The sequence below is a fragment of the Ovis aries genome, chromosome 23, assembly GCF_016772045.2.
Source record: "Ovis aries strain OAR_USU_Benz2616 breed Rambouillet chromosome 23, ARS-UI_Ramb_v3.0, whole genome shotgun sequence".
NCBI classification, from domain to species: Eukaryota; Metazoa; Chordata; class Mammalia; order Artiodactyla; family Bovidae; genus Ovis; species Ovis aries.
In genome coordinates this window covers 34232199-34248336 of record NC_056076.1, presented here as the reverse complement: position 1 = coordinate 34248336, position 16138 = coordinate 34232199, and the positions used below count along the sequence as shown (strand labels likewise).

Below are 16138 nucleotides of genomic sequence, written 5' to 3'. Positions count from 1 at the left end.
ACCAGGCCATTTTGCTGGAGTTGAAGACCTGAGGGGATAAAGGCTTGGTCACCTGACCTGGGCCTTCCCACCACCTGCTGGGACTTCAGTCTAGGCAGGCAGAGCATGAAGGTCAACATATCTGGGGAGGAACTGAAGAGACCTGGGAAGCTGGGCTCAGGGACACCTGGCAGGGCTAGTGTCTAGGTGGATTCACCCTGCCACGCTCTCCTCAGGAACCGCACACCCCATCAGCGCAGGCACTAGTGTCTCTTCTCGCTAGCTTCACACTCCCCAGGGCTGCTTCATGGCTCCATGGCTGCACTGCTCACCTCCAAGGCTTTGCCTCTGGCCATCTCGTCAACCTGGGAGAGAAAGCAGGGTCAGGACGAGCTGCTCCATGGACAGTCATCGAGCCTGACTTCACAGTCCATTGAAGTGACAGCTGTCTACCACTCTACACAACGGGCAGCAGACTTGAGCACCTCTCCATGAACCTTAACTGGGAAATAGTCAAGCCAGGTGTGGAGGGATCTGGGTAGGCACAGCTATTAGGGACTTTTGCCCAACCTACCTGGCTAAAGTTATGTGATTCTACAAGAGGCTCACATTTACTTGCTATACACCAGCCATGCTATACTAGATTCCCATTGCCCATCTACGAGAGTAACTCCAGGGCTCCCTGGTTGATACAGACATAACATCAATGACCAACTCTATGGGCTCATGGCCCCCATCTGCATAGAAGGAATCCATCCCCTTTACAAGATCCTTTTCTCTATTGGGCCCTATTTGTTGAAGTCCCTGGGGATGTTTCGGAGAAGGCAATGGCACCCCACTCCAGTACTCTTGCCTGGAAAATCCCATGGATGGAGGAGCCTGGTAGGGTGCAGTCCATGGGGTCACGAAGAGTCGGACACGACAGCGACTTCACTTTGACTTTTCAATTTCATGCATTGGAGAAGGAAATGGCAACCCACTCCAGCATTCTTGCCTGGAGAATTCCAGGGATGGGGGAGCCTGGTGGGCTGCCATCTATGGGGTTGCACAGAGTCGGACATGACTGAAGCGACTTAGCAGCAGCAGCAGCTGGGGATGTTTCAGACATTCTTGTGACTCGATGTAGACTGAATCTTGACTTCCACCCCTACAGCTGGACATAAGGATCCAGGCCTCCCCTGATCTAGAACCAACTCTTGGGTATGCATCTCAATCATCAGGCCACTTGGCTACTCAGTGAAATTGAAAGTGTTAGTCACTCAGTCGTGTCTGACTCTGTGACTCCAAGGACTGTAGCCCACCAGACTGTTCTGTCCACAGGATTCTCCAGGCAAGAATACTGGAATGGGTTGCCATTACCTTTTGCAGAGGATCTTCCCAACCCAGGGCTACTCAGTACTTGGTTGTAAAATGAAAAGAGCAGTATCTCCACCCCCAGGCTTCCTCTGCTAGAGGGCAGCATGGCAGGGCAGCCTGGGCTGAGAGGCACTGGAAGGCTGGCTCAAATAGTATTCCTTGAGCATCATCTGATCCTTCAGGGATGTCTGAAGCTGGGATGACTCTTCAGAGACTTCCCAAACTGAGGCAAAGTGCCTTGACTATCTATAAACTTTATGTTATAGGAGAGCTTAGTTGGCCTTCTTGTTGGAACATGGCTGTTTTCCTTAAAGTGTCAGTTCTGAAGTGATTCAACCAACCGAGGATCCTTCGTTATTAAATCCGAGTATCCAAAATAGATATCTCACGTTGATAGCCCTTCCAACTCCAGAATGTACAGAACCCTCCAGAGCAGTGGAGTCAGGACAGTTTGTAGAAAAACCAAGCTGGTTATGGTCATGGTTAGAACTGCACCTTCTTTCCAACTGCAGCTTAATTTGCTTTTGCTGAATCAGATTCACCGTGCCTGCCACCCCTTTCCTTCTGCCAAATCCTTCCTTAGATGCATTCAAAGATACTCCCTTGCAATCTTACCTCAACTGCCTTGCCCTGCCCTCCCCATTTTGTTCCCCAGACAAACTTGCAAACATCAAGACCCCTTTTAAGGACCTATTTCAACTTCTATTATTGGGAATGTCCTATCCCGCAGAAAAATCCAAGGCACAGTTGTCTGGAGGGTAAAGGAAATCAACCCTGAATATTCATTGGAAGGACTGGTACTGAAGCTGAAGCCCCAATACTTTGGCTACCTGATGCAAAGAGCTGACTCACTGGAAAAGACCCTGATGCTGGGAAAGATTGAAGGCAGGAGGAGAAGGAGGCAACAGAGGATGAGATGGTTGGATGGCATCACTGACTTCATGGACATGAGCTTGTTCCTCGAGCAAGTTCCAGGAGATAGTGAAGGACAGGGAAGCCTGGCGTGCTGCAGTCCATGGGGTTGCAGAGAGTGGGACGTGACTTGGCAACTAAACAACAACAGAGGGCAAAAGATTACCTAATTCCACAACCCAGATCTATCTACATTTGTTAGAATCGGTTTCTTTCTGCAGATGCTCTTGAGAAAGCTAAGCTGCATAAGCTAGGGAGAGGTCCCTTGCTCTAGCTTTCAGGACTTCCAGTACAATCCTGGCATGATGATAAGGGCAAAGAATTAGGACTTTGAAATTAGAGTGAGCTCAGCTCCAGCAGCAGCTTTGACACTTAATAACTATAAGACTTGGGTAAGATCTCCCTGAACCCACTTTCTTGTATGCATGTGGGAAATAGTCAGCTTTGAGGGTTGTTTTGAGGATTAAATGGGATATCTAATATATAGCACCCAATACAATGCCTTGCACATAGTTGGCAGTTGATATATCTTAATTCTTACTTCAGATATTAGTTTTTTACTTGTGCTTAGGTGTACCAGTTGGATGTATGACACATTGAGGGGAGGTTTCTAGAATTGTGCAACAAGTTTATTAATTAGAAAAATATTTCTTTGCTATTCACTAAATTCTAAAAAAAGGAAATATAAGCAATATGAAATTGTTTACATTATGCAATAATAAAAGATATATTACTGACTAATCTGCAGAATAAAATTAAAATTATATCTTTTGATAGAAGTATGAAATAAAAATAATTTTTTAAAAATAAATAAAAAGAAAAAATCAAGGAAGAAAATTTGCATTATTTATGTAACTGCATATACCATTAAATATACCAATTTCTTTTTTCTCCTATATTCTCTAGTGGTCATGTTATAATGAAAACACTGAGGCTCTTTAGATTGGATCACTAGAAAATAACAAATGTCATTCTTTCCTCTTCTTTCACCTTCCTGTGTGTGTCTAAAACTCAAGTTTAATTATCCACTTTCTACATAAATCTAATCCCATGCCTCCATGGTTCTCGCCTCATAGTCATTATTTCAGATTTAAAGCACCCTGGCTTACTTGGAGATATGAGTATGGGCTGTTCTTCCTTGGGTTCCCACCTGAGACAAGCAGAGTTCCCAAGCCTGTGTACCAGGAGAATTCCCAAGGCTGTACACTGAAGGTTTCAAGATCTTTGCTTGTCACTATTGCTTCTCTTCTAGTAACTTCCAGGACACCTTTCATTGTGACCTGCTTTAATTGGAAACCGCTGGAAATTCTGAGCAATGTTCTACTTAAATCCAGCACAACCTCACTTCTAACAGAAATGGGGAGAAAGAGTGGGCAGGAAGACTGATGGAAAGGTGGAATCTCCCTCCTGTGGCTCCACATGATTTGATTCTGTGACTTTCAAAGTCTGAAGAAAAAAAAAAAAAAAAACTTAGTTGATTCAAAAACAACCAGGGACCAAAATACTTCTGGTTTCCTTTTATTGTACTTTTGGGAACCAACCAATTATGTTCCGAACTCAAAGTTATTGATAGGGTTTTTGTTGTTGTTGTTGTTGTTTTCATAACGATCCAGGAAACTTGATGAGCTTTCTGGGTTGTTCATTTTGGCATTTTTCTCTAATTTTTGTCACCCAATCATAAAGGAATAGAAAAGATTCATCCTAAAAAAAAGGAAGCCAGTCAGTGACCACAGTTGCCAAATAAAAAAGCAAAACAAACACAAAGGAGTAAATTCTCACACATCACTGCTGGGCCCATTTCCAGAGCAGAACCTGAAAGGTGAGAGGCAGAGGGAGGCTGCAGATCCTGCTCTGCACAGGGTTTAGTATTTAACCTCAAGTGGCTAAAGTATGTCTGTGCTTGACTCAACTGAAAGGATGTTGAGGTATTAAACAAGGTCTGTGTAACCCTTAAATAAATAGAGAAAGGAGCCAAGAATTGGTGTAATTATAATACCTTACATTTCTACAGCATTTGATAGTGTTCAAAGCATCTTATAAACATTCTATATTTTGTTTGATTCACATAGGATTAGATCCATTGCTCACAATTTTGTGGCTGAAAAGCTGCCGAAAAGGTAGTCTAAAAACGATTAGAGACATACTTTGGAGACCACCCCTCCAGCAAAAGAGAAACTTTCCCGCTTGTGCTACAGGTTCAGGAAAATCTACCTTCATCCTTCTAAAATACATGCATAAGACTTCCCTGGCAGCCCAGGGGTTAAAACTTTGCCTTCCAATGCAGGTAGTGTGGGTTTGATCCCTGGTCAGGGAACTAAGGGCTTCCCAGGTGGCACTAGTGGTAAGAACCCTCCTGCCAATGCAGGAGACATGAGACTAGGCTTTGATCCCTGAGCCAGGAAGATCCCCTGGAGGAGGGCATGGCAACCCACTCCAGTATTCTTGCCTGGAGAACCCATGAACAGAGCAGCCTGGCAGGCTATACTCCATAGGGTGGTGAAGAGTCAGACATGACTGAAGCGACTGAGCACGCACGGGAAGCTAAGATCCCATATGCCTGGGGCCAAAAATTTAAGACAGAAAGCAGAAACAACACAGTAAAAAAAAATTCAATAAAGACTCTTTTTTGGGGAAAAAAAAAAAAGTTATCCACATCAAAAAAAAATCTTAAAAAAAAACCACACACCCACAAAAGTATTGAAAACTAATTATTCTCCTACCTTTTTTTATTCTAATGCTTTATGTAAGTCAAAACTTGAAGAATACTCCCCAAGATCTACTTAAAAGCACTTCTCCTTTCTTATGTTATACAAAATTTGGGAACCTCACATAAACCTAACAGGTAAGATAAGGGGAATAACATAGACCCACATGTTTATAATTTATCTCATTCACCAGCAAACTGAGAACTAAATTTCATCTTCTGGAATACTTAGTGTTTACCACCTAGATGCCTGCTATTTCTGTGATTTAGGAAAAAATGAAAAGGTGTTTTATTCTGTAATGTGTATACAACACTAGTGCCAGGTGGCATTAGTGATAAAGAACCTGCCGGCCAACACAGGAGACATAAGAGATCCCTGGGTGGGGAAGATCCCCTGGAGGAGGGCATGGCAACCCACTCCAGTATTCTTGCCTGGAGAATCCCATGGATAGAGGAGCCTGGCAGGCTACAATTCATGGGGTCACAAAGATTTGGACACAACTGAAGAGACTTAGCACGTGCATACAGTTGTAACAAATTTTTAAATTTTTTTGGAAATTGATGTGATATAAATCTTAAATATCAGAGAGCAACAAAGGTTTCTAAAACAGTACTATTTTAGAAATAAAGGTATAAATTGATAGGCACAAAAATGAGAGTTTTCTACCAACTCACAGTAGTTTTGTGGTTTTCTTTTCTCATCTACAAGAGGTGGTAAGGTGGAAAAGCTCTCTTGAGAGGCTAAGGACAGGAACCTAGCCTTCCTGTGCTTGCAACTTTAGATAATACATTTAACCTCTGGATAATGCTCCTCAACTAAGGAATAAAAAACCACATTATCTATTTGAAAGCAAGGAATTGGATCAATTAGCTTATAGTCCTTTTATTTCTTAAGATCCACAGCATTTGCATCAAAACAGTTAACTCTAGAAGCAATCGTGTAGATTAATTCAAACACAAACCACAAAAATGTGTCTAAAATTTTTTTTTAACAGTCCAAACTCGTCTTGCAGTCATGCTTGGGAGAGAAGTGAAGTCAGTCCCACTCTTTCTGTCTGGCTCTCAGAAGCTGCTGCTCATCCTAAAAATGTAACCCAAGTGCCCACTGCGGTGGAGGAGAGAAGACGAAAGGTTGCTGCTTTGTGACTAATATAAAAAGAAGACTGGTCACTGGTCTTAGAGGAATTTTCATTTCTAAGTGCATATTTTTTAAACTCCTCCTTTGGCTTTCTGGCATTTATGTTTCCTAGGTTACCATAAACTGAACCCACACATTTTTACGTGTGCCTTCTTCACATGTTGGGCTGAAGTGCTGTGCCATCTTAGGTTCCTAACTAGCCTCCCAGCTCCCTGAGGTGAACATGTTCCTTCCCCATCCTTCTGTCCGCCATGATGCTCAACTCAGTGCCTCGCCGCAGCTGAGACATGAAAAAGGCTGAACTGAATTGACCTGACTTCATTATTTAGCTGACTGTCTAGCTTTTGCTCCATATTTCTTAGTTCTAGTTGGGAGCCAAAGCATTGAGGAGATTTTACTAACAACTAAAAATAATACTAAAACTATCTTCTAGCCTAGAAGAGATTATGTCTATCTCAAATTAAGAACAGATGAGAAATATTAAAATGTCCATTAGGATACTGTAAAATGCTCTGATTCTTTATTTCCAGCATGAGTCAGGCATCCCATTTGGAGAACCTCTGCATCTTCAAATTTATATACGAAGGGGTTCCATAGCAAAGCATCAGAGTCCTTTTGCAAATTAAAAATATCCAGGAAAGTTGTTCATTCATATTGCATTTATAAATATTTTTTTCCAAATCACTTTTAATAACATAGGCTCATTCTTAATAAAGCTCTAACTTTGGGATTTTGGATACTTTCTGAAGTAGAAGGTGGAGGAAAAATATGGAAGACGTAATTTTCCCTGAAAATAAGGAAAGTGATGCCCACAGAAGATACACTGCTTGTTCTGTATTTCCTGGTTGCCTCTGAGGAGCCTTAACTCTGTATATTGACTGTAGGGTTCTAGTGGCTGGTTTTTTCATCTAATTACATTCTCAGTAAAGGGATGCTGGTCAATTTGCCGTTACATCTCCCTCAACTTTGATAGGACCTCCAGTACTGTTGGGATGCTTCAGAGGAAACCTGATTTGCTTTTTTACAGAATCACTCTCCTGGGATTCATGCACTGCGGTGAGAAAGCCCAGGTTCTCCATATAAACACGAGAGCTCCCTCTCCGTGGTCACCCGCAAAAGTGCCCTCCAGCTGGCAGCCTTATGCTGGGACCCAGGTGGAAGCCCACAGACAAGAGGAAAACAAAAGGAAGCTCTGTGGACTTCTTTTCATGAGTACGAAACAGGGTGGGAATGAGAAGGCTGAACTCCTCCATTTGCCCAGCAGAGAAGAGTGATGAAAGAGAAGGGATTGTGTAAGAGAAAGCAATGTGTATAAGCAGATTATCGCTTGCATTCGGTGTGAAGTTCTCCGGTAATAACACTGACCAGTTTAGTTTACTTCAAGCTGTTCATATCCTTGGGGTTTTGCTTTGTCTCGTTTTGTTTTTTGTTTTGTTTTCAGATGGGAAAGGACGGGATGCCACGAAGAGGAGGGAGGAAATTATAACACAGTTCAGAGCCAGCCGGGCTTCCAGCTCCACGGCAGAGGCCCGTCCCACCACATTCCTCCAAGCTGGATCGACTGGCCAGATGAAGAGCTTCAAGGTCATCAAAGGAAGTAGAAATGAGGAGTTGCCTGAATGTGTGTTGATCGGTGCATTGCACAGAGCAAGGATGAAATGTAAAACTCAAAGGGAAAGGGCAGAGCAGATGAGGAATTCTCTTCCTGAAGAAACCATGCGCTTTGAGAACTGCGAAATGTCATTGGCAGGTAGCCCATTCCTTTCAAGAAAATGTGAAGTATGTGCGCTGCAGACAAAGGGGACCCACTGTAAACATGGCTCAATAACTCTTTCAAACGAGAGAGAGGCTTCGTATTTACCTTTCAGAGACGCTGGGTCACCCTGCCTTACACTGAAAGAAGGAAATGTCTCTAACACCTCAAAATTTTGAGTGCATACCACATACCACAAAACTTGAATATGGCTGATAATGGGCACAGCGGTCACTGAAAGGTAACCAGCTCAGCAAAGGCATTCAGGTAGGTGATGATGTGTTCTGGTGACTTGAATTGATGCCCTGTCCCCAGACATCAGAGTGTATTCCTCTATCTAAAATGTAAATGAACTAATAGAATCAGACTCTTTTTTTTTTTTTTTAACCTTCAAATCCAAAATGAAAAGTGGGTGAGAACTTTCTGGGATGTCCCACACCTGGTCCCACCTACACAGAGACAACCTGAAGTGCTAACAGTTTTTAAAGACTTCAGCCAGATTCTCCTAGAAAAATAACAGGTGGGGTTCTAAAATGGTTGATGCCGTAATCTTCTATAGCACTCTGTATTGGGAGGAGGGAGAAAGAAAATGAAAAGATTAAAAAGTGAATAGATTGGCAAATAGCTGAATAAAATCTGGGATAGCCATAGAGTTGGATGTTATTCAGCAATCTAAACAGGAATAAAATACTAATACATACTAAGCTCCAGGAGATAGTGAAGGAAGGGAAGCCTGGTATGCTGCAGTCTACGGCATCACAAAGAGTCAGACATGACTTAGCAGCTGAACAACAACAACAAATGCCAAGGGAGAGAAGCCAATGAAAAAGAAAGAAAGAAACATATTGTATGGTTCTGCTGCTGCTGCTGCTAAGTCGCTTCAGTCGTGTCCGACTCTGTGCAACCTCATAGATGGCAGCCCAACAGGCTCCCCCGTCCCTGGGATTCTCCAGGCACTGGAGTTGGTTGCCATTTCCTTCTCCAATGCATGAAAAGTGAAAAGTGAAAATGAAGTCACTCAGTCATGTCTGACTCTTAGCGACCCCATGGACTGCAGCCTACCAGGCTCCTCCGTCCATGGGATTTTCCAGGCAAGAGTACTGGAGTGGGGTGCCATTGCCTTCTCCATTGTATACTTTAGATGGGTGAATTTTATGATATGTAAATGATAACAGTTGTTTGTTTTTTAAGTAAATGGATAATTTGGTAGAAGTAGTCACTAATTTGATTTCATAAGATTTTAAGAAAAGAAAGAAGATTTTTAAAAATGAACATATATGACTACCACCTAAACTTCCTTGAAGAGGTCTACACCTAATGTAACTAATAATAACACTTTTCTTCTTAACTAAAATACTTCACCCACTGCACCCAGGGTTATTTGTGCATGTAGTTTTCATCCTCCTGACTGTGAGGTCTTAAAAGAAAGTATCCCTTTTGTATTTATTTTCTGCCATCCTCAGTGTCCTGCACAGTGTAGACACCTAATGAATATTTTCTGATTCAGAAACAGAATCTTTAGAAGAAAGAGCTTGAATGGGACAGGAGAAAAGATGAAGCATTCAAAGAAGTTAGATGGTATATAGACAGACTTTGCTGTTTAGAAAACCAACTTCCAAATAAAGGTTTATTCAAGAGAAAGCAGCTATAGAGAGAACCCAAGTCCTTGAGGGATGGAAGAGAAGTCTAGATTAAAAAGGAAATATCAGAAACAAAATTTTTCAGTTAATACATCACAATATTTCATTTATGTATGTATTTTCCCTCTGTATCACTACCACTCTTAACATACACACACACACACACACACACACACACACAAACACACACATCTACACATACGTTCATGTGGGAAACCACACACAAGAGCAGAAGGCAATGGTGAGTGGAGGGACACACCTTTAATTGATCAATATTTATCAATATATAAAACTCAGTCCTCTGTGCCTTCAATGACACAAGTCACTGAAATGACAACTCAGCTGGAACATGCTCTTCTGTGTCATAAAGTATACCTCTGGAACCGAAAGCACCAACTAGAATGGCCAACCAAGTGTTTCCGCTAGGCACAATTTTTGTCTGATCTCTTGGACAAAGCTGTGTTAAGACCTTAAGATTCAGGAGTTACTCCAAGGAGTAGAGTCCATGCAGCTACCCATGTTGGCATCAGTGTTTAGAACAAAGGCTCGCTTATCGAAATAACCAAGTAAATATCTGTTATATTTAAATTTGAAAAGGAAAGGAAGGAAGGCGTTGACATTCTTTTTTTCTTCCTCCCGCAAAAAGGGAGGAAGGAAGAAAGGAAGGAAAGGAAAAAGGAAGGAAGACAACAACCTTTGAAAACAGAAAAAACACTAATTAAATGAGTAGAAAAACAGCTCAATTTTACAGTTAATTTGTATGGGAAGCTGGAAAAGCTAAGGGATGGCAACTATTGTCACATTTAAAAAAATTATTATGAAGAAACATTGAATAATTATTCTAACTCTTCAGAGAACAGAGAAACAAAGAAAACGCACTTAAGTTGCGAGAAAAAGGAACTTCAATTACCCACAAAGTAAGCTTGTCAACAAGGATAACTCACACGTTCCTAAGAGAGCTCACACACCATTCATCCCCATGGATGTCTGAGAAGGCAATTACTATTGTTCTCAGCTGGGGTAAATATAGACCTGTCCAAGGCAAGAGGCTGAACCAGGAACCACTTCTGCTCCCTTCCTGATCTCTGATTTTATTCGATTTTCCTATTGCTTATCTTCTAAATGTGCTTGTAATAACCTGCCCTCTTGCTAGTACCTTCTTGTAAATGAGATGCCTATCTGGGTTTATCCCAGCTAAATAAACTGAATTCAATAAAACCCATCCTGGGTTATCCTCCAAGAGAGTTATTACTTCACTAACATGCTACTGTTGCTACCGTTACCTAATGCTTTAACTTCTCCTTTAGGCTTGAGTTATGCTACGTCGTTGTATATCTAAGATAAGAGGCTGTCTGGAGTCTGTTCAATGTTATCGCATAATACACAGTGACTTTTTTATTGAAGGCACTCTGAGAGTACCTCTGCACTGATGCAGATTTCACTGAAACTAATTCAGAGACTCTATGTGTGTGTGTACATGCATGCGTACACAAATTCATATATACATATATGTTACAGAATATACATGTATTTTTTTAAAAAGATAAACGTTGAACTGAAAAGAGTCATGATGTTACTCTTGGTGCATGCTCAGTTGCTCAGTCGTGTCCGACTCTTTGTGATCTCATGGACTATAGCCCATCAGGCTTCTCTGTCCATGGGATAGCCTAAGCAAGAATACTGGAGTGGGTTGCCATTTCCTCCTCCAGGGGATCTTCCCGACCCAGGGATTGAACCCATACCTCTAGTGTCTCCTGCACTGGCAGGCGGATTCTTTACTTCTAGCACCACCTGGTAAGCTTATTACTCTTCACAGCTAATCATCTGCATTGATCTGTCCGACCAGTACATCCTGTGTTTAATCTAATTTAAAGCTTAAAGTGGTGACCCTAGTCTCTTAAGTACATGCCAGCACACTGGGAGTTTGCTGTCTCGCCATGCTGATCAACCCAACCTCTGCCCGGTTTCTGCCACGTCAGATCCCTGAAGGTACAGCAATCCCTGGCCATAAGGTCCCCAGACTGCTAGGCCTTTTTGAGTTAAAAATGGGCTGTTGTGATAGATTGTCCATGTTTCTAAAGTCCTGATGGCAATTTTACGTCTCCTACAAGGTTACATTAGCAAACAATCTGCTTTCTTTGACTTTGAGTTTTCCTAAGTCCTTGTATAATCCTGATTGTTTCATACTTATCGAAACCTCTGGTTAGTACGGGACATGATTTTTATGAATCAATTATTGGGGGAAATTAATTAGTCCTTAAAACTGTAGTTTGATAGAAAATATTTTTAAACATGGGACTTTGAAAAATTATGTAATTCCCCTGATGACAATGGAGGCATACCCAGACATCTAATGAAACAGAAGTCCACCTAAAAATAAAAAAGAATAAAAATGCATGCCAAACTCCTTCCACTTCCTGCCCTATGATTCAGGGCCCAAATTCAACATGAATTTGAAAAATTCTATTGCAATTTCTTTGTTAAATAGACCAAGATTTCTGAGGCAGCTAGAGAAATATTCTACATCTATTTCTGTTGCCCATCTCCTTACATGCATTCAGAGACCACAACTTCCAGGGAAAAAATGTGCAATAAGTAGGTAGAAGGTTAGCATTGGCACTTTTGTGCTTCCAACCAGGGACAAAGATAGGAAAAATTTCTCTTTTTGCTGTGTGGAACCTATGAGTTTTTGTGTACTCCATTACTCCCGAGTAATGAGGAAACAGGTATACATATACAGATAGATAGATCTATCTATATATATGATATATATCATATCTATCTTATCTTTCATCTGTTGAAGACACTAAGTTCTTTCCACATCTTGACTATTGTAAGAATGAAATCCTGCTGTTCTCTTCAATGTGAATGGACCTAGAAAGTATTATGCCTAGTGAAATAAGTCTGACAGAGAAATACAAGTACTGTATCTCATTTACTTATGGATTCATAAAAACTATGTATATAGCAAAACAGAAACAGACTCACAGATATAGAAAATGAGCTAGTGGTTATTAGTGGAAAGTAGGAAGAGGGGAGGGGCAAGATAGGGGTATGGGATTAAGAGATACCAACTACTAGTATAAAATAGATAAGCAAAAAGGATATGTTGTATGACACAGGGAATTATAGCCATTGTTTTATAATAATTTTTAATGGAGTACAATCTATAAAAATACTGACTCATCTGAAACTAATATAATATTGTAAATAAACTATACTTCAATTAAAAAAACCAAGACCATGTATACCTACAATAGTCTATCTTTCCCCTCACGAGCTTTAGAAATCATTTTTGATGACTGGAAAGAAAAATTATAACACTATATGACATTTAAGATATTTAAACACGGGCAAAGTAAAGAAACCTAAATGAAAACAAGATTTCCACACTTCGTTTAAAGTTGTAAAATGTTGATACTAGAACATGATGTCACATATGCATATTGTCATACGCAGAGCAACCACTAAGAAAATTAAACCAACAGATGTACTAAAAAACATTAAAACTAATTTAAAATGTTATTCTGAAAATATGTGCACGTAATACATAGAAAGGCAAACAGAGAGAAGAGAGGATTAAGAAACAAGGAAACAAACAGAAATCAGGTAACAAATGGAAGACTTCAGTCTTAACAGACCAATAATTACCTTAGATGTAAATGATCTAATTATACCAATTAAAAGGTAAAGAGTGAACATAATTAAACATGCAGTTACCGTAGAACCCAGCACTTGAGCAGGACTACACACTTGGGCATTTATCCCTGAAAAGTGAAAACTTGTGTTCATACAAACCTGTACACAAACATTCATCATAGCTTTATTTAAATAGCCAAAAACTAAAAAAACCCAGATGATCTTCAATGGGTGAATGGTCCAAGAAACTGTGGGATATCCATATTATGGAATACTATTTAGTTAATAAAAGAAACAAACTATTGTCACACATGACAGCCTAGATGAATAGCAAGGAAATCATGCTAAGTTAAAAAAGCCAATCCCTAGGGCTGGTGCACTGGGATGACCCAGAGAGATGATATGGGGAGGGTGGTGGGAGGGGGGTTCAGGGTTGGGAACTCATGTACACCTATGGTGGATTCATGTCAATGTATGGCAAAACCAATACAGTATTGTAAAGTAAAAAAAATAAAATTTAAATTAAAAAATAAAATAAAATAAAACAAACAACAAAAAAGCCAATCCCTCCAAATTGTACACTGTATGATTTCATTTATATAACATTCTCAAATTGAAAAACTATAGAAATGGCAAAGAATACATGACTTTTATGAAATAACCAAAAATGTAAATATGGAGTGATAGAGAAAATTAAGATATTAATTTTTCAGTTTTGATAATGTCTCTATGGTTATTTTTAAAGTTCTGACATTTAAGGATACATATTGAAATATTTATGAATGAAATATGATATCTTGGATTTGTTTCAAAATAATATAGGGAGGGGATAGGAGAGTGAAAAGTCTAGAATTCACCATGGATTCATGGTTGTTGGGGCAAGATATGGGTATGTGTTCATTATATTGTTCTGCCTACTTTTGTACATGTTCAAGCCACCATTATTATAATTATTAAATAGTAAAAACACTTGGAAAATAGTTATTAAAAACTGAATGTAGAGACTTCCCTGGTGGTCCAGTGGTAAAACTCTGTGCTCCCCATCCAGGGGCCCTGGTTCAATCCCAGGTCAAGGAATATATCCCACATGCCACAACTAAGAGTTTGCATGTTGAGACTAAAGATCCATATGCTGCAACTGAGACCCAATGCAGCCAGATAAGTAAATAAATATTTTCAAACCAAAACAATGTAGATTTCTAGTATTTTAAATAAACATACAACATATAAATGTAATAAGTAAGTAAGTGTTAGTCATCCAGTCATGCCCAACTCTTTGCGACCCCATGGACTGCAGCCCACCAGGCTCTTCTGTTCATGAGATTTTCCAAGCAAGGATACTAGAGTGGGTTGCCATTTCCTTCTCCAGGGGATCTTCTCGACCCAAGGATCAAACCCAGGTCTCCTGCACTGCAGGCGGATTCTTTACCAACTGAGCTACAAGGGAAGCCTTATAAACGTAATATGTTTTATCTAAAACCTATGGTAATAATAACAAAGACCAAGAACCATGGAGTGGTGAGGAGGAAGATAAATTGCATTAAAGAATTTGTTTTAAATAGAGATAACTCAAAAGATACCTCTTAATTCTGACCCTGTCAGAACATACTATTACAAATAATAAACCAAGAAAAATTGGTAAACCTTACTACTCTAAACCTAAAATCACAAGAAAGCACCACAGTAAGAAGTTTTCATAGGAAATTTGAACCAGAGCTTTAAAAAACAGGTAATTCTTGTATACTTAAACTTACTCAGAATATATAAAAAGAAGGTGCATGAGTTATCCATTGTTGCTTAAGACACTGCCTCAAAACTTGGTAACTGTGAACAACAAACTTTATTATCTCAAAGTTTCTGATGGTCAGAAACCTAAGAGTATCTTACCTGGATGGTTCTGGGTCAGGATATCTCACCAGGCTAAACTCAAGATGTTGGCAAGGGCTGTAGTCACCTTGAGGCTCAGCTGGAGGGGGTCTATTACCAAGCACATTCACATGACTTCTGGAGGACCCCAGAAGATCTACTTCCAAGTTCACATGATGGCTTCTCCATGGGATTGCCTCATGACATAGCAGCTGAATTCTCCCAATATGAGAACCTGAGAGATTGTACAACACGGAAGATACATTATTTTAAGAACCTAATCTTGGAAATAACTTTCCATGGCTACTGCCATGTCTGATTCAATAGAAATAAGTCTATAAATTCAATCCACATTCAAGAAACGGAGATTGCACAGGAGCAAGAATACCAGGAAGTGTGGTCATCTTAGAATTTGCCTACCATAGAAGCCAATCCATTAAATTCAGTTTATTAGATTGACACCAAAACTGAAAAGAACAATACAAGAAAATTTTGGATTTGCAAATATCCAAAATATTTTAGACAGAATCCATAGCATATTAAAAGAATAATATACCATGGCCAACTGAGGAGTATTCTAGAAATTCAAGATTTCATATTAGAAAGTATATCAATAAAAACCACCATATGAATACAATAGAAAAATAATTTGATCATTTTACATATGCTGAAAAAAATTTGATATAATCAAACACCTGTTGTTGATGAAAACAAACTGCCCAAAAACATAGCAATGTAAGGTTTGTAATTCATGTTTGTAACAAATGTATCCGAATGATAATGCCTATACTACAACAAAAATTTACTTATAATTTATGTAAGTCATAGCATATGATGGATGTTCTTGATCTGCTTCTCCACACCATTACTAATTCAGAGGAAAAGTAAGTTATGAGCAGTTATTAGTTGCTGTTAGAAAAATACAGAAATTAAGTGAAGTTGCAATTTTAAAAATTAATATGCAAAAATCTGTTGGGTTTTATATACTAATAACAAACTATCAGAAAGAGAAAAATTTTTTTAATCTCATTTACAATTCTCTCAAAAAGAATAAACTACCTGTAAATAAATTTAACCAAGGATCTGAAAGACCTGTACACTGGAAATTAGACATTAATGAAAAATATTGAAGATACTAACAAATGGGAAGA

The 16138-nt window shown here is 39.6% G+C and overlaps 1 long non-coding RNA gene across 1 annotated transcript in view; it reads right to left on the bottom strand.

The window, feature by feature from the left end:
• Positions 1-3684: 3684 nt before the first annotated feature.
• The window catches only part of LOC132658518 (uncharacterized), a 56273-nt gene continuing 43819 nt past the window's right edge, over positions 3685-16138 (bottom strand). The window contains exons 2-3 of the long non-coding RNA XR_009598277.1: positions 15009-15222; positions 3685-3948 (exon numbers count right to left, since the gene is read on the bottom strand). This is a non-coding gene — a long non-coding RNA (uncharacterized LOC132658518). The remainder of the gene's footprint in view (positions 3949-15008; positions 15223-16138) is intronic.